Here is a 14,172-nt window from a genome sequence, read left to right on the forward strand (position 1 = left end):
GTGGAGACCTCACTTTTTCACACTTCCTTGACCTGCTGGGAGAGGGAAACCACAGAGGTCTGATGTTTGAGATCAGTTGGTCCTGCCTGCCTTGCTGCTTTCAGGAGTCATGGGGAGACCTCAGAAACTAATTGATCAAGTGACTGTGGGTTTGGAACCTACAGTCTCTAGTGAAATTCTAAGATCATGTTGCCTAAATCTTTTCTTTATATAATAGTTGTTTTTATTTGAACTTCTGGCTGTTCTCCATTTAAATCCTGGCTATTAGCTTAATACAAAAATAGTTCCAAATGACCGCTGGACTCACAATCCCTCACACTTATCAATCAGCAACTAGAGCTAAGGGAAGGCATTCCCTCACAAGATGGACCACAGGCTTTTTAGATCGCTATGGTCCTGGCTCCTCTGTTGTTTCATTGACCACTTAATTAATTTGCACTACCTTCCCAGCCCTGACTGAAGTCACCTCCTTATGACTTCTTTTAAGAAGTCAGCGACATGAAGTAAAGACTATTCAGGAGCCCCTTACTTACTGAAAGTTTGGGGCTATTTATCTCTTTTTTCATTCCCCATGTTCTCAATTCTTGATTTTCCAGATGATCTCTAGGTTTTTCTATATTACCAGATTGGTCTCCTATAATCCCGAGCTTCTTCCATGCAGTTCTTGGCCTCATAACACATTTGTAGTCCTAAGGGTGACTGTAGGTAGAGCCCAGAAGAGAAGATACGGGGTGAGGCTAACATGAGATTATAAAAGTTGAATGCATGGAGGTCAGTTTTAATTCTAGATAGGAGACAAGAGGAAAATAGCAGCCAGGATCCAGAATGAGAAAAAAAAGGAAATCAAAGCTTTGATTCTGGAAATGAAGTCTGTGCAAATACTAAGCCTAGTCAGAAGTGCAGAGTTAGCTACCATCACACAAAGTAAGCATATGACCCAGATATTAAACAGGGTTAGGCAAGGAATGCACTTTGCAGATAGTGAGTTCTACCTTTCCCTTTTGTGTGAAGCTTGGTGTTCAGCATAAAAACAATTGCTGCTCAGCAGATACTCTTGGGCCACCCCTTAAGCCATCTTTCCCAGGAAAATATTTAGATACACAAGAAGTTGTTTACAAGTCTCCAAACCCCTCCACTTCCTACCTCTGTAGACTAAACCAACTGGCTGTATTCTCCTGTATTGCTAAGGGACCTCCTTCTTTACCTAGACAGCAAAGCACTTCAGATCTCCTCCGCTACAAGAGACTGTAGGCTGAGTGAGGCACCTCTCATCTATTCCCAGAGGTCTCTAGTCACCCTTTCTCTTTTCTTACCTGTCTGTGTTAAGTTAAAAGCTCTTAAAGGATAAGGAAGGCATCTCATTGAGTCCTGTCTCTCCTACAGCTAGCATGTTGCTCACACAATGCCTCTAGCTGCAGCTGCAATCACAGACACCACACAGATGAATGTTAATACGGTCTAGCTACGGGAGGGTCAGTGGTGAGAGAGTCTGGATGACCATGCCATCAGCATCCATCATCTTCTAGGACTCTCATTCTAATCAATTTAATTATTTTATTGAGGACATCATAGGGGCAACAACATAAGGGAGCAGAAAAAAAAAAAAAAAAAGATAGCCAGACCTCCTGAGTTATTGTTCAGAGATGGGGACATCGTCTTATTACTCACAAACATTCGAGGTCAGACAAAGGTTTTCACAGTCAGATGTCATCATTGCTCATAAGTTTTCAAGAGAATGTCCATAGACAGGAATGTGGTCTGGACAGAACACATAATGGTAGGCGTAAGGACAGAGAAAGTCATACATCTGTGGAGAGGAGGCCTCCCGCATACCTGTAACCCCAAGGTCAAAGCTATGGTTTGTAGAGATGCAGTCATCATCTGGCTGGGCTTGAAATGCCTTCTCCCTGGGCTAGAGCTAGAGCTTTCCTTCTCTAGGTCATGTCCTTAGGAAAATGTGGGAATCCCACAGGGAAAGGCTGAGAACACAGGACATTCTAAGTCTCAGCCCACTGTGATCTTGGGTTCTGATCCACTCTTTGGACTTTAGGCATCTCCCTGGATAGAATCTGAATTCTAGTGCTGGAAATTGAGGCAATTTGTGCTAATCTCTCCTTGTGTTGTGATGGGTGGGTTCTCTTAAAGTAACGTTGAGTCTTTTCCTATTTAGTCCAGTGGTTCTTATTCCTGCTTTTATGTTATTATCATCTAAAACTTTTAACACTCAAATTTACTCCAATTTAATCAGAATCTCTAGCGATAGGACTTGAAGAACACATTTTTTAAAGCTCAAAATCATCAGTCATTAAATGCTATATAATCAGTGACTGATAAGTTTAATGACTTCAAGCAACAAGCATGCTGTCTTGTAGGTGGATCTAAAAGTGATACCACTTTATGGTCTATGTCCAGGATGTCTTAGGAGATTACAGAAAATATCTGGAGGCTGAAAGAGCTTCTGAAATGGTTGTTTCATGTATCTGTTGGCATGCAAACCCTTGCCACATAAACTTACCCATAGATTCGCTTGAGCATCCTTGCTATATGGTAGCCAGCTTGCTGAGTAGGTGATCCAAGAAAGAGAAAGGAAAACAGAAGCTATGATGGCTTTGATAACAGGTCATGGGATTCCTACTCCATCATTTCCATAATATCGTCTTGACTACACAGGCTCATCATATTCCATGTGAGAGGTGTTGCAACGGCTTAGATACAGGCGACTGAGCTCTTTGAGGCCATTCATGAAGATGGCACCACACCAAAGAGTCTCTAAAATGTTCCAAAGGATGCGAATAAATCATTGTCGCTGGTCCCTCAGAGGATGATCCTCTCAAGTGTGAACGCCTCTAGGACATTTCTCTTTTTAAAAAATTTTAACGCGTGCGCGTGTGTGTGTGTGTGTGTAAATACATGTGCACATATTCAGATGTGGAGGTCAGAGGACAGCTTTCAGGGGTTGGTTCTCTTCTTCCACTATCTAAGTTCCAGAGATCAGACTCAAGCCATGAGGCTGGCACCTTTACTCTCTGAGCTCTGTCTAGCAAGCTTCTGAGCATTTTAGGTGCTGATGGCAAAGCGTGGGATGGGGGAGAGCAGTGGCTTTCAGACTCCTGAGTGTGATTGCCTCGCTGCTAGCAAAGCCCCTGCAGACCCCTTTCTCCTTTGATTTTGAAACAGGCAAGACTTGTTAGTGTCTATTGCCTTTACACAACAGCCAGGCATGGGCTTTGTATCTGTAATGAATACTCTTCTACATTATTCTTTGTTATGCTAGCAGATTATTCCCATGGGGTCCATTCTGTGACAGAAAAAAAATAGTTATTCAAGTCTTTTTTTTTTTTTAGCCTCCCGTATAGAGAGGCCTACAGGTGGTTATTTTTGTGAACATGTGGTTTTGTCATTGTTTTTCCATTTCTTATGATCTTATTTTCAGCATGTGAATCTAATCCCACCACTGTTTGAAACTGAGCAATATACTCCAAATCCTCATGAACTGAAGTCTAAATCTTCCTTCAGGTCAGGGTGCTCGGTATGAATGTTGCCTCCACTGACCTCCACCATTGCCTTATGCCACTACTTCTCCTTTTCCAGAGTACTCTGGCAACATTTGCTTGATTTCAGCTCCTAAGACATCTGTCTGTTCCCTTCCACAGGATCTTTGCACACACCTTGTCTCTCATAATGCATTAGTGTAAACAAAACAAAACAAAACAAAAAAAAAAACAAAAACAAAAACCTCTAGAGAAGTATGTCCTAGTCTCCCATTGAAAAGGCTTCTCCCACAGCATTTACTATGAATGCAATCATGAGCTTTACTGTGTGCTATTTCCTTCCAGTAGACTAGAAGCTCCATAAGGTCATGGAATACATCATCTGTTGTGCTTTCTGCCTACACTTGGCACCTAACAGAGCATGTGATACACACTAGATGCTCACAAGGTGTTTGTCATATGAACGTTCGTAAATAGGAAACCAAAGCCCAGCAACATTCAAAGATGTACTCAAGGTCATCCATGCAGGTAGCAAGATGACCTGGACTGTGATGATGAATATATTTCTTTCAGAATCCTTGTTCTAAAATGTGCATGGTGCTGTGGACCTATAATCCTAGCATTTGGGAGGAAGAGGCAGGAGAATCAGGACTTCAGGGTCATTCTTAACTCCATAGAGTTTGAGTCCAGTGTGGTTACGTGAGACCCTCTCTCAAAAAGTGAGACAGGGCTAGAGAGGCTGGTGGCTCAGCAGTTAAGAGTACTGGATGCTCTTCCAGAGGATCCAAGTTCAAGTCCCTGCACCAACATGGCAGTTCACAACCATCTATAACTCTAGTTTCTGAGGATACTAACCTTCTGTCCTCTGTGGGCACCAGGCTTACTTGTGGCACACAAATACAAATTCAGGCAAATCATTCATACCCATTAAATAATGGTGATAATAGTAATATTGATAATGATAATAGTAGAACCCTCTTGCTTAGTCTCCATCTTGTCCTTCAAAAGCATGTGAAGGTCTGTACCCACTTCTCTACAGCTGTCTGCAAGGTTTCTGGACCAATCAGGTTAAAACCAGCCAAGGTCTTAAGGCACTCAAAGAATTGCCCCTCCAGCAGAAAGCAATGGTTGGAACTTGCCTCATAATAAGAGTGTTCTTTCTAGGTAACTATGCATCTGTCCACCTCATGCCTTCTTATTGTAAGCATCCAAGTCTCTCAGAACTGTCCTGTGAATTCCTACTTGGCCTTTGAGGACACTGCCAGGCAGCCTGTCCACAAAAGTGATGTAGGCTAGCATAATTATTTAATAAGCCCCCAAACCATTTGTTTTTGTTTGGTCTGTGACCTGAGTTCCTGTGGCTTTAGGGATGGGAGTATCCAAAAGAAATGAAAATAGTTCAATGGCAGGTACTACAAGCCTTCCCTGGCCCTGGGCCCTGGGTCAGGAGCTCCACGCAGCTGGAAGTAGCAGGACACAGCATGCCAGGGGACAAGTGAAGAGCAGCAGTGAAGTCAGAGCCTTCGGCCTTGACTAGTTTCCAAATCCCCATGCATATGAAATCCTAATCCCCAGCCTTTTCATTATGGGCTATGTGACTTGGGAGAGCTGTTTAATGTCAGACTCATGTTATTCTTATTTACAATATTGAATTTATAATAATTTTCTTCTGGGTATGCTCAAAAAAAATGGAGCCATGTATATAAATTACCTAACGCTTAATGCATGCTCAGTAAATGAACATTTCCTCTCCATATTCCTCATTTGGAGAAAACTCTCACATGTAATCGAGATTCAAAGTGTATATTCATAAGAAGGGAGGGAGAGAAGAAAATAATGAAAGTCAATCTGAGCACACACAGTACCATTTTCTCTTCCCTGGGTTGTAAAAGAGAAAGTTAATTGCAGCCCAGGATAGTCAGCTCCAGGATAAGACTCACACTTCCTAAATCCTTCTTGGGTTATCCTATGTGCAAATATTATCAGAGAGCAAGGCTGGGATCAGGTAGGCCATCAGCCAGTTACTCCCATGTTTGGGAGTGCCTCTGTGGGTCTCCTGATACCTAAAACTGTCCCCAAGCTCCCCACTGAACTCCTGTTCTTCACATTTATAACCCTCTACTTTCTCCCCTTTCTGGCTTCCCAGACAGTGGTGCAGACAAAAAGACCATTTATAACAGCCTTTCTGACAGCTGGACATTATTTAATTACAACTTCTGGCAGCCACATAGAGTACTGGAGGCTATTTCAAGTTCTAGATGGCAGGAGGAGAAATGAGCAAACTTATATCTGGAGGGGTTAGGGTGGTTAGGAAAGCCATGGCGGTTACCAGCAGGATGAATTCTGGCCCCCAGCACAAAGGAGTGATTTTGCATCTGGACCCATGGTGCTGGAGTCTCTAGAGAAGAAGGTAATGTTATGTCAGTAATGGAAGGCATTTTCTGGAGCAGGGAAGAAGATTTGAGTCTAGAACCATCAGCATCAAAGTAAATGGGATTGTTTTTCATGCAGATTAGCTACCCAGAATTGAAAGAAGAAAGAAAGAAAGAAAGAAAGAAAGAAAGAAAGAAAGAAAGAAAGAAAGAAAGAAAGAAAGAAAGAAAGAAAGGAAGGAAGGAAAAAGAAACCTGACCCACAGAGAGGAGAAAGGACTTGTTCCAAGTCACGTGTTACCTAATATGACGCTGAGGAGGTCACTTAAGCATCCTAAGCTTTGTTGTCACCCCCTGTGAACGAGCACCCCCACACCTACCTTGTTCCCTACAGAACAGTTTCACAAACCCTGACAAGGTCATCCTGGATGCCACAGCAGCAAGCTTGTGTTATTCTGCGTGTAGCAAGAGGAGTGGGATCCTGGCTGTCAACTTTCAGCTATCTGGTTGACCCTGAGAGAGTCATTAGCTTCCATTTAGCTACTTCTGTCACACTTGGCTGAGCTTTGTGTGGCTTCAGCGAGCGTAAGGAGAGAGGACTCGTTCACAAAGAGCCAAAGGCTAAGGAGGGCACGTCTACCATAGGGTGCTCTGACTTAGAGAGGGAGGGCTAAGCATGACTATGAAAAATTCTAACAATTATCGTAATCAGAGCGCCATGGATGGAAGGCTGCTTTCATCTGCATTGTTATTACCATTAGCCTGGCACCTTTCTGACATTTTTATGAAACACATATTATTTACATAATTTTACAGGTGAGTAATGGAAACTTGGGTGAATGAACTACACCCTAAGTTCCCGAAGCATAGCAGGAAGGCTATTCATACACAATTCTGTTTAATTTCAGAATTGATAATTTTTTTTTCACCATGGCAATAGTTCTGGTCTTATCTGTAAATCAAATATCTTCAGGGAATATCTGAAACATACTACTAAAAAGACCTAGGTCTTACCTCAGACCAAGGGAGTGGAATTTTCTAAAGGAGTGGCTGGAGAATCACAACTTTTACATGTCTAGTATGGAGCCAAGACGGAGGCCCCAGCAGGATAAACTTGGGCTGGTGGATACTTTTTCTGGCCTGTCCACTGCTGCCACCATCATCTCAGATGACCATGACATGGCTATGTGCCATGCTAATGACTTCTGTTGTTTCCAGCCCTCCTGTGGTTCTCATGATGGATTCTTCTAGCCCTTCCTCCCTGTTGATAGTCTTGGTACCTACACTGTTCTTCTGATCATCCCCCAGGCATGTTGACTCTATGCAGTCTGCTAATCTCAATCTCAGCAGCTCTTTTTTTTTCCTTTTATTTGTTTTGTTGTTGTTCTTTTTTATTAATTTTTTATTTTTTATGTTAATTACAGTTTATTCACTTTTTAATCCCAGCTGTAGCCCCCTCCCTCCTCCCCTCCCAACCCCGTCCTCCCTCATTTCCTCCTATGACCCTCTCCAAGTCCATGGATAGGAGAGGTTCTCCTCCCCTTCCATTTGACCCTAGCTTATCCGGTTTCATCAGAACTGGATGCATTGTCCTCCTCTGTGGCCTAGCAAGGCTGCTCCCCCATCGGGAGGGGCTGTCAAAGAGCCAGCCACTAAGTTCATGTCAGAGACGGTCCCTGTTCCCCTTACTAGGGAACTCACTTGGAGACTGAGCTGCCATGCGCTACATCTGAGCAGGGGTCCTAGGTTATAACCATGAATGGTCCTTGGTTGCAGTTATCAGTCTCAAAAAAGATGCCTGTGCCCAGATAATTTGATTTTGTTGCTCTCCTTGTGGAACTCCTGTCCTCTCCAGGTCAGCAGCTCTTAATAGCAGTTGTAGGCTGAGTCTGGGATGAAGCTTAGTGTGTAGGCAGTTGATTAGAGCCTGCTCTGGAGACCAGCACCTGAAGTAGGGAAAGAGACATACATATATGTGAGTTTTTCTTGCTATTGGGGGCCTGAGTGGTACACTGTAACACCAACTCAATCCCTTAGAAAATGTGTTTATTTGGGAGCCTAGAAAACACCTTTTCAAGGAGTTGGAATGACTCTATTCCAACAGCACCAAGCCACCTAAGACAGGGCCCTATAATATATATTGACACTCTCTTATGCCTCAGAGCTTCCTTAAGTGACCCTTAAAGGCCCAACTGAAAATAACTTAGGAGACATGGCAAATTAGCTCTTCTGGTTTGCTTTCTGCAGAGTCTTTGCCCAGGGTCAATATGCCCACCCTCTCTTCCAGGTGGTGTGTCCCCATCTGTCTCCCCAAGCCTTCAACTTTACCAGAACTCGAGGGTCCATCACCAAATCAATCTGTCTCCACCTCAGGAGCAAGGCAGAGGTTTTCTACCCTTGAGGAGGTCATGAAGAAATGAGAAAGGAGGGAATCACAGTAGAACATGTCAGGAAGGTGTCATTATAATGGCATCCATACAGTCGCAGCTGACAGTAGAAGGACATGATTACCTCTAGCTAGAAGCAGGTCAGAGCCAAAGTTTCCATGTAACAGAAACTTAAGAAAGATGTTAAAATACTGGAGCAGTATTTTTGAAGAATAGGTAGAAGTTTGCCCAGCAGACATGGATACAAAAGCATTCCAGGTAGAGGCCTGTGCAAAGTCCAGAGTTCCAAACCCACAGGGAGTTAGCAGGCATCATCCAGCCTGGAGCGTCTCTCAGGTCATACTGTAAGGGTTAGGGGACCCAGGGGAGGAGGCTAGAGGGACAGGCAAAGACAAACAATGTCAATCTCTGTAACGGCGCAAGAAGTTTGGACTTGCCCTGAAGACAGAGGCTCCCCACTAAAGATCTCTCAGTATGGGTTGTCATATTTTTAATGTATGATGCAATAAAGAGGAGTCTATGTCCTGCTCTTTCTTAATCCATCTTCCTTTCCCATGTCCTACTGGAAACTCACAGAAACAAACCTCTTTTTTGTCCTGTGCTGCTCTGATTTGTGTTTTCCCGGTTGATATAAATGCACACAACACACCACGCTACCCTAGCTTTCCCTAGATGCTTCATCATAGTGGCTACTGAGACTTCTTCCCTGAACCACCAGCTTCCCAATCATGGCCACAGAGGTTGCTACATCACCTCCTAATCCCTCCTCCTGTTCTGAGGATAAATGCTCTGAGATCTGAAGAAAAGGCACTTATTTCCTGAGAATACACAGATCTTCAAGGATGTGGTTACAATTTGCCAATGTCTCTTTTCCATATGACAGGTCATCACACAATATTCCTATTCCTGGAAGAAAAGCCCCAAACAAAATGGTGCCCTCAAGGAGTTCCTTCTTGTAAACCCTCCCTTCTAGGGTCCTTTAATATCTACACCTCTAACACACAGACCCTGCTGGTCAGTCAAAGCCTCTGTTCTCTCTGAAAAGTCCCTCTGCTTTTCATTACATTTTGATCCATCAAAATACACTAATGTTCTATGTTCTCTCTCTCCATTATATTTACATTAGTGCTTTACAAGGAATAGGAGAGCATGGCACTTATCCAAGGCCTAGTAGGTAATATCCCAACTCCACCATTTCCTCTAACCTTGGGCAAACACCTTCATTTCCTCCTGTGTAGTTCAAGTTCACTTAGAGCTTGCTTTCACATCCCATTAGTTTGGGTACTGTAGGATTCTAATTCACCCAGCGGTAAGAAGAGAGAACTCTTTCTGAATTAAAATGTGGATTATACCTATCTCTTACCCACTGCCATTTTGTGTTTTGTAACTTCAAGTCAGATGTGTTTGTGGGAATCTTTACACAAGGACTTTTCTTGGGAGATGTGGACCAGTTTTGTGAGTCCCACCCCCGTCCCTGTGAGCCCTTCCTCCCATCCCTCATTCAAAGGCAAATATCTGCAATCACACAAAGACTTCTGAAAGCAAACCATGCCTCAGCTGAAAACAAAGGATTTCAGGCTGAACAGGAGGTAGGTGAAGGCCATGTTTATGGTGTCATGGCGTGGCTACTCATTTCCCATTCCATATCTTCGGTTCCTGTTATTCTCTCTGTCTGGAGTCTCGTGTATCATTCATTTGGTCTGGTCTCAAAATTCTACTACAGTTGCTTCACAGACCAACTTAGGAAGTCTCCCTTCTTAGTCAAGATTCAGTGTTTCCTCTTCTGATTTGCTAGAATAATAGCTTTCATACCTTTCCCTCTCTACCTGGACAACTGGACTATAAAAGCACAACACCATCTTCCTCAGTACCTCCACCACTCAGGCTGACAAAGTACTTTACTGGCAGTGGCTGTTCTGTCGACATGCAAACAATGGAAGCTCTGTTTGTCCTAAGTGCTTAAGGCACGTGCTTCCTTCTTTTTAGAAACTATTTTTTTGACGGAAATGCAGTACAAAGTTACATAATGACTTGACATGATGAACAACGCTATGTGAAGGAAAGTAAGCCTCTCCACTCTCTACCCTTATTGTGTCATCACTCCTAATCCAACATGAGCAGTGTTATTACCTGTGTGTTTGTGTAGCCTTCCAGAAATGATGTCGCCAGATACAAGCACCTAGGTCTCTGAATAGACCTTTCTACTTTTATGGGAACCCACTATTCGGTGTTTTCTTTTTTTCTAAAACACGCCACAAAGATCTTTCCATCAGCATAACAAGACCTACCTGGTTCTTTGTCAAGGCTGCGTGGTCGTTCATTATAGTGATGGGCCATATTTTAAGTAAGGGGGGTGATGGAAATCTAAGTTGCTTCCTGTCCTGAATATTGTTGCAGTTATGGTACGGGCACATACATCTTTGCCCACACAGACAAGTCTAACCGTGGAGGAAAGAGGTTTTTAAAATGAATTGCTCAAGGAGTGGGTATAATTTTAATGTTGATAGATATTGCTACATGTTTCCTCCAAAAGCTGCAGGGTGGGGGCTGATGCCTTTATCTCTCCAGCAGTCTTCATCTGCTTCTTTGTTCTTACCCATTGCCCTCCTTTACCCTTCCTGTTAGTGTTAGAAGCCACTACCTTGATTTGAGTAGTTACTCTATGAAACATTAGGATATCAACAAAGAGGAGATTTTATACAGGTATGAGGTGGAATAGATCGTCCTCTCTTAGACGAGCAAGCAGCCCAGCCCCCCATGGACAAGCTTCTTCACATTACTGCTCTGAGTGCACCCAGTTCAGTTTCTCTGAGCTGATTCTAATTCTTGCCCATAGCTTGGTAGCCATGACAGGGTGCAGCCCTAGCACACATGCTTTCACAATAGCTACATCCCCCAGAGCATGGAGAGAGAAGAATGGATGAAAGCATGCTTCCCATTGGGCTTTCGTTACCAAGGCATGAGCTCTGTCTCAGTTACTGTTCTATACACTGTACTATGACCAAGGCAACTTAAAGAAGAAAACAGTTAACCGGTGCTTGCTAAGGGTGTTAGAGGACTGGTCCATTGTCATTCTAGTGGGGAGGGTGGCAGCAGTCAGGGAACATGGGGCTGGAGAAGGAGCTGAAAACTCCATCCTGATCCCCAGGTAGGTCAACAAAGGGACATTTGGTCTGGCGTAGGCTTTTGAGACATCAAAGCCTACCTCCAGCAACATACCTCCTCCAACAAGGCTACATCTCCTAATTCTTCCAAACAGTTCATCAGCTGGGGACTAAGCCTGCTTATATATGGGGGGCATCATCCCTCAAACCCCCACAGCTCCATCTGTCGCTGATGCTTCTGCTTTTCTTTGTTCAAGAGGCATATCTTTATTTTTGTAAGTTGATTTCCTGGTTAGTTCTCAGGGCAGAGGGAAGGTCACATTGCTAGAAGCACAGATAGGAAGGGAAGAGTAGAATGAAGCTCGGTGCTCTACAGGAAGCTTTAAAGAAGAAACCCAGAAATTCTTGGATCCTTCTCCCATGTATCCACCATGCACCGATGAGTTATAGCTGTAGAAGACTAGCAGGATGAGTAAAAAAGCATTCTTTCCACACTGGACACTGACCCATTGTCCTTGTCATGATGGCATGAGGACACACACACACACACACACACACACACACACACACACACACACTGCTACCTACAGTGGAATCTGCTGCTTTTGGTCATCATATGGCTCCGGGAAGAAATTAAGGTTAACTTGGCCATATCTACACATCAGAGAGCATAGCTGAATTTCCCAGTGCATGGCAGCCTTCTGGCCTCCCCACTTCCTAGTGATCAGACTACAGAAGAGACAACAAACAGATATGAACTTTTCACTCCCAGTGGCCCTTTTCACCAAAACACAGGATCATATGAATGCCTAGGGTCTTGTGGTAACCATCCTGTCTTAGGAGTGCATTAGGAAGGGAAGAAGTAGAGGGGTGGAGATGTTTCCACATGGGTCAAACCTTCCTCAGTAAGCAGCATGGAGAAGAGTATGGAAAATATGTCTTCGGAAGCAAGTGCTCCTCTGTTTGCCAGTCCACTGCCTCTATAAGCCCAGCATCTAGCATGACAGAGGCCACTGAGGTCTTCACCTATTTCAGGAAGGATGAGATGACCTTCTTCTTGGCTGGGAGGATTATGGCACAGAAGGAATGGATTCTGTATGTGGCCAGGGGAAATCTTATATCCATGAGGGAAAACCTACAAAAAGAAGGACATCCACTCAATCAAAGCCAACACGTCACTCCACATAAGAAATAATGTTCTTCACCAGGCACAGTGGCACATACCGTAATCCCAGCACTTGGGAGGCAGAGACAGGCAGGTCACTGTGAGTTTGGTGCCAGCCTGCTCCGCAAAGCAAGTCCAGGACAGCCAGGAAAACCTGTCTTGAAAAACCAAGTTAGAAAGAAAGAAGGAACGAAAGAAGGAAGGAAGGAAGGAAGGAAGGAAGGAAGGAAGGAAGGAAGAATGGACGGAAGGAAGAATGGACGGAAGGAAGGAAGGACGGAAGGAAGGAAGGAAGGACGGAAGGAAGGAAGGAAGGAAGGAAGGAAGGAAGGAAGGAAGGAAGGAAGGACGGAAGGAAGGAAGGAAGGAAGGAAGGAAGGAAGGAAGGAAAGAGAAAGAAAAAGCAGAAAGAAAAAAAGAAATACTGTATGGGAGTTGTAATTACGATCAGTAGCTATGCCAGCTATGGACAGAGATGCTCCAGCAGGCATCACTGCTCAGGAACTCAGACTAGATGGATTTCAGCATTTCATCACCTCTGAGAATTAAAGATTTAGTGAGGAGTCCCACACAATTAAAAGTGTTGAATTCAACTCAACACCCTGTTCCTTGAGCACTATTCTGGAGTCTGAGTTCAGAGTTCAGAGCCCATCTATGGTCAACGGGAGACTGTGGTCCCATTTCTACTTTAGGAGTATTCTCTTAACCCGACTGGAATCTGGTTTTCTTTTTCCTTCCCTTTGGCAAAGTGGAATCTGTGTTGAGCCATTAAGCTGTCTGCTTAATTTTTGAAACTTACTTGCTGTCAGTCATAGGCAGGGAGGCAGCTGGGGTGTATTGGTTAGAGCCCAAGTAAACATTTCATTTCCAACCTCAGCAGAGGTGGAGGTACATGTGTCGTTCGGAGATGAGCAGTCTGTCGGGCTTCCTGTTGGCAGCTCTGACTGTTTAGAGGAACCAAGGAAGCTGTCACTCACTGGGATCATCAATCTTGAAGCTGGAACTCTCCAAACCCAGGTCCCCTAGAGTCAGAATTTGACAAATGGCAGAATAAACTCAGCATGTGCAGATGAGTGAGAGGGGCCCCCAGCTATTAAAAAGCCATTCCCATCTTACTGAAACTGCCCGACATGCCATCCTCAGCTGCCTGTGTGGGCACAGTGCAGGCAGGGCACACAGGAGTTACATGGGCACCTGTGGTTGTCAGCAGCTTGCCTGGACCCGGTTACTTCCCAACCCCCACCATGTCAGCGGCTGGACTCCAGGAGCCACGAGACCCTCAACCTGAAAACCAAATAATCAAACAGGAAGGAAGATGGCCCCAGGTGGAGGGTGGAGAAGATTAGTGATGTCAGAAACTAGTTAATTAGGAAGGACTCCAGAGTGCAAATAGAAAAGGACAGAGCAAGAGTTAATACTTACTGCTTGAGGAATGGTCCAAGCATGGTCAATTTGTTCAGAGAGGGGAGGACAGCAGGAAAATGGATGAATTGTGCATCTGTTAAGACTTCCCAATCTATGAGCTTTAGCTTCTGCCTTCGTTCTGCCCTACTAAACGAGGGTGCAAGGTACTTACTTCCTCAAAAGCAGGGCCTCAAAACATGTGCAGCAGTCAACAGACCTTTTCCAAGAGCAAATGCACCAGAGGATAGT

The 14,172-nt window shown here is 44.2% G+C and overlaps 1 protein-coding gene across 1 annotated transcript in view; it reads left to right on the forward strand.

Moving 5' to 3' along the window:
• Window positions 1-14,172, forward strand: part of Asic2 (acid sensing ion channel subunit 2) — a 1,053,308-nt gene that overhangs the window by 645,529 nt on the left and 393,607 nt on the right. The window lies entirely within an intron of this gene.

The sequence above is a fragment of the Meriones unguiculatus genome, chromosome 7, assembly GCF_030254825.1.
Source record: "Meriones unguiculatus strain TT.TT164.6M chromosome 7, Bangor_MerUng_6.1, whole genome shotgun sequence".
NCBI lineage: Eukaryota > Metazoa > Chordata > Mammalia > Rodentia > Muridae > Meriones > Meriones unguiculatus.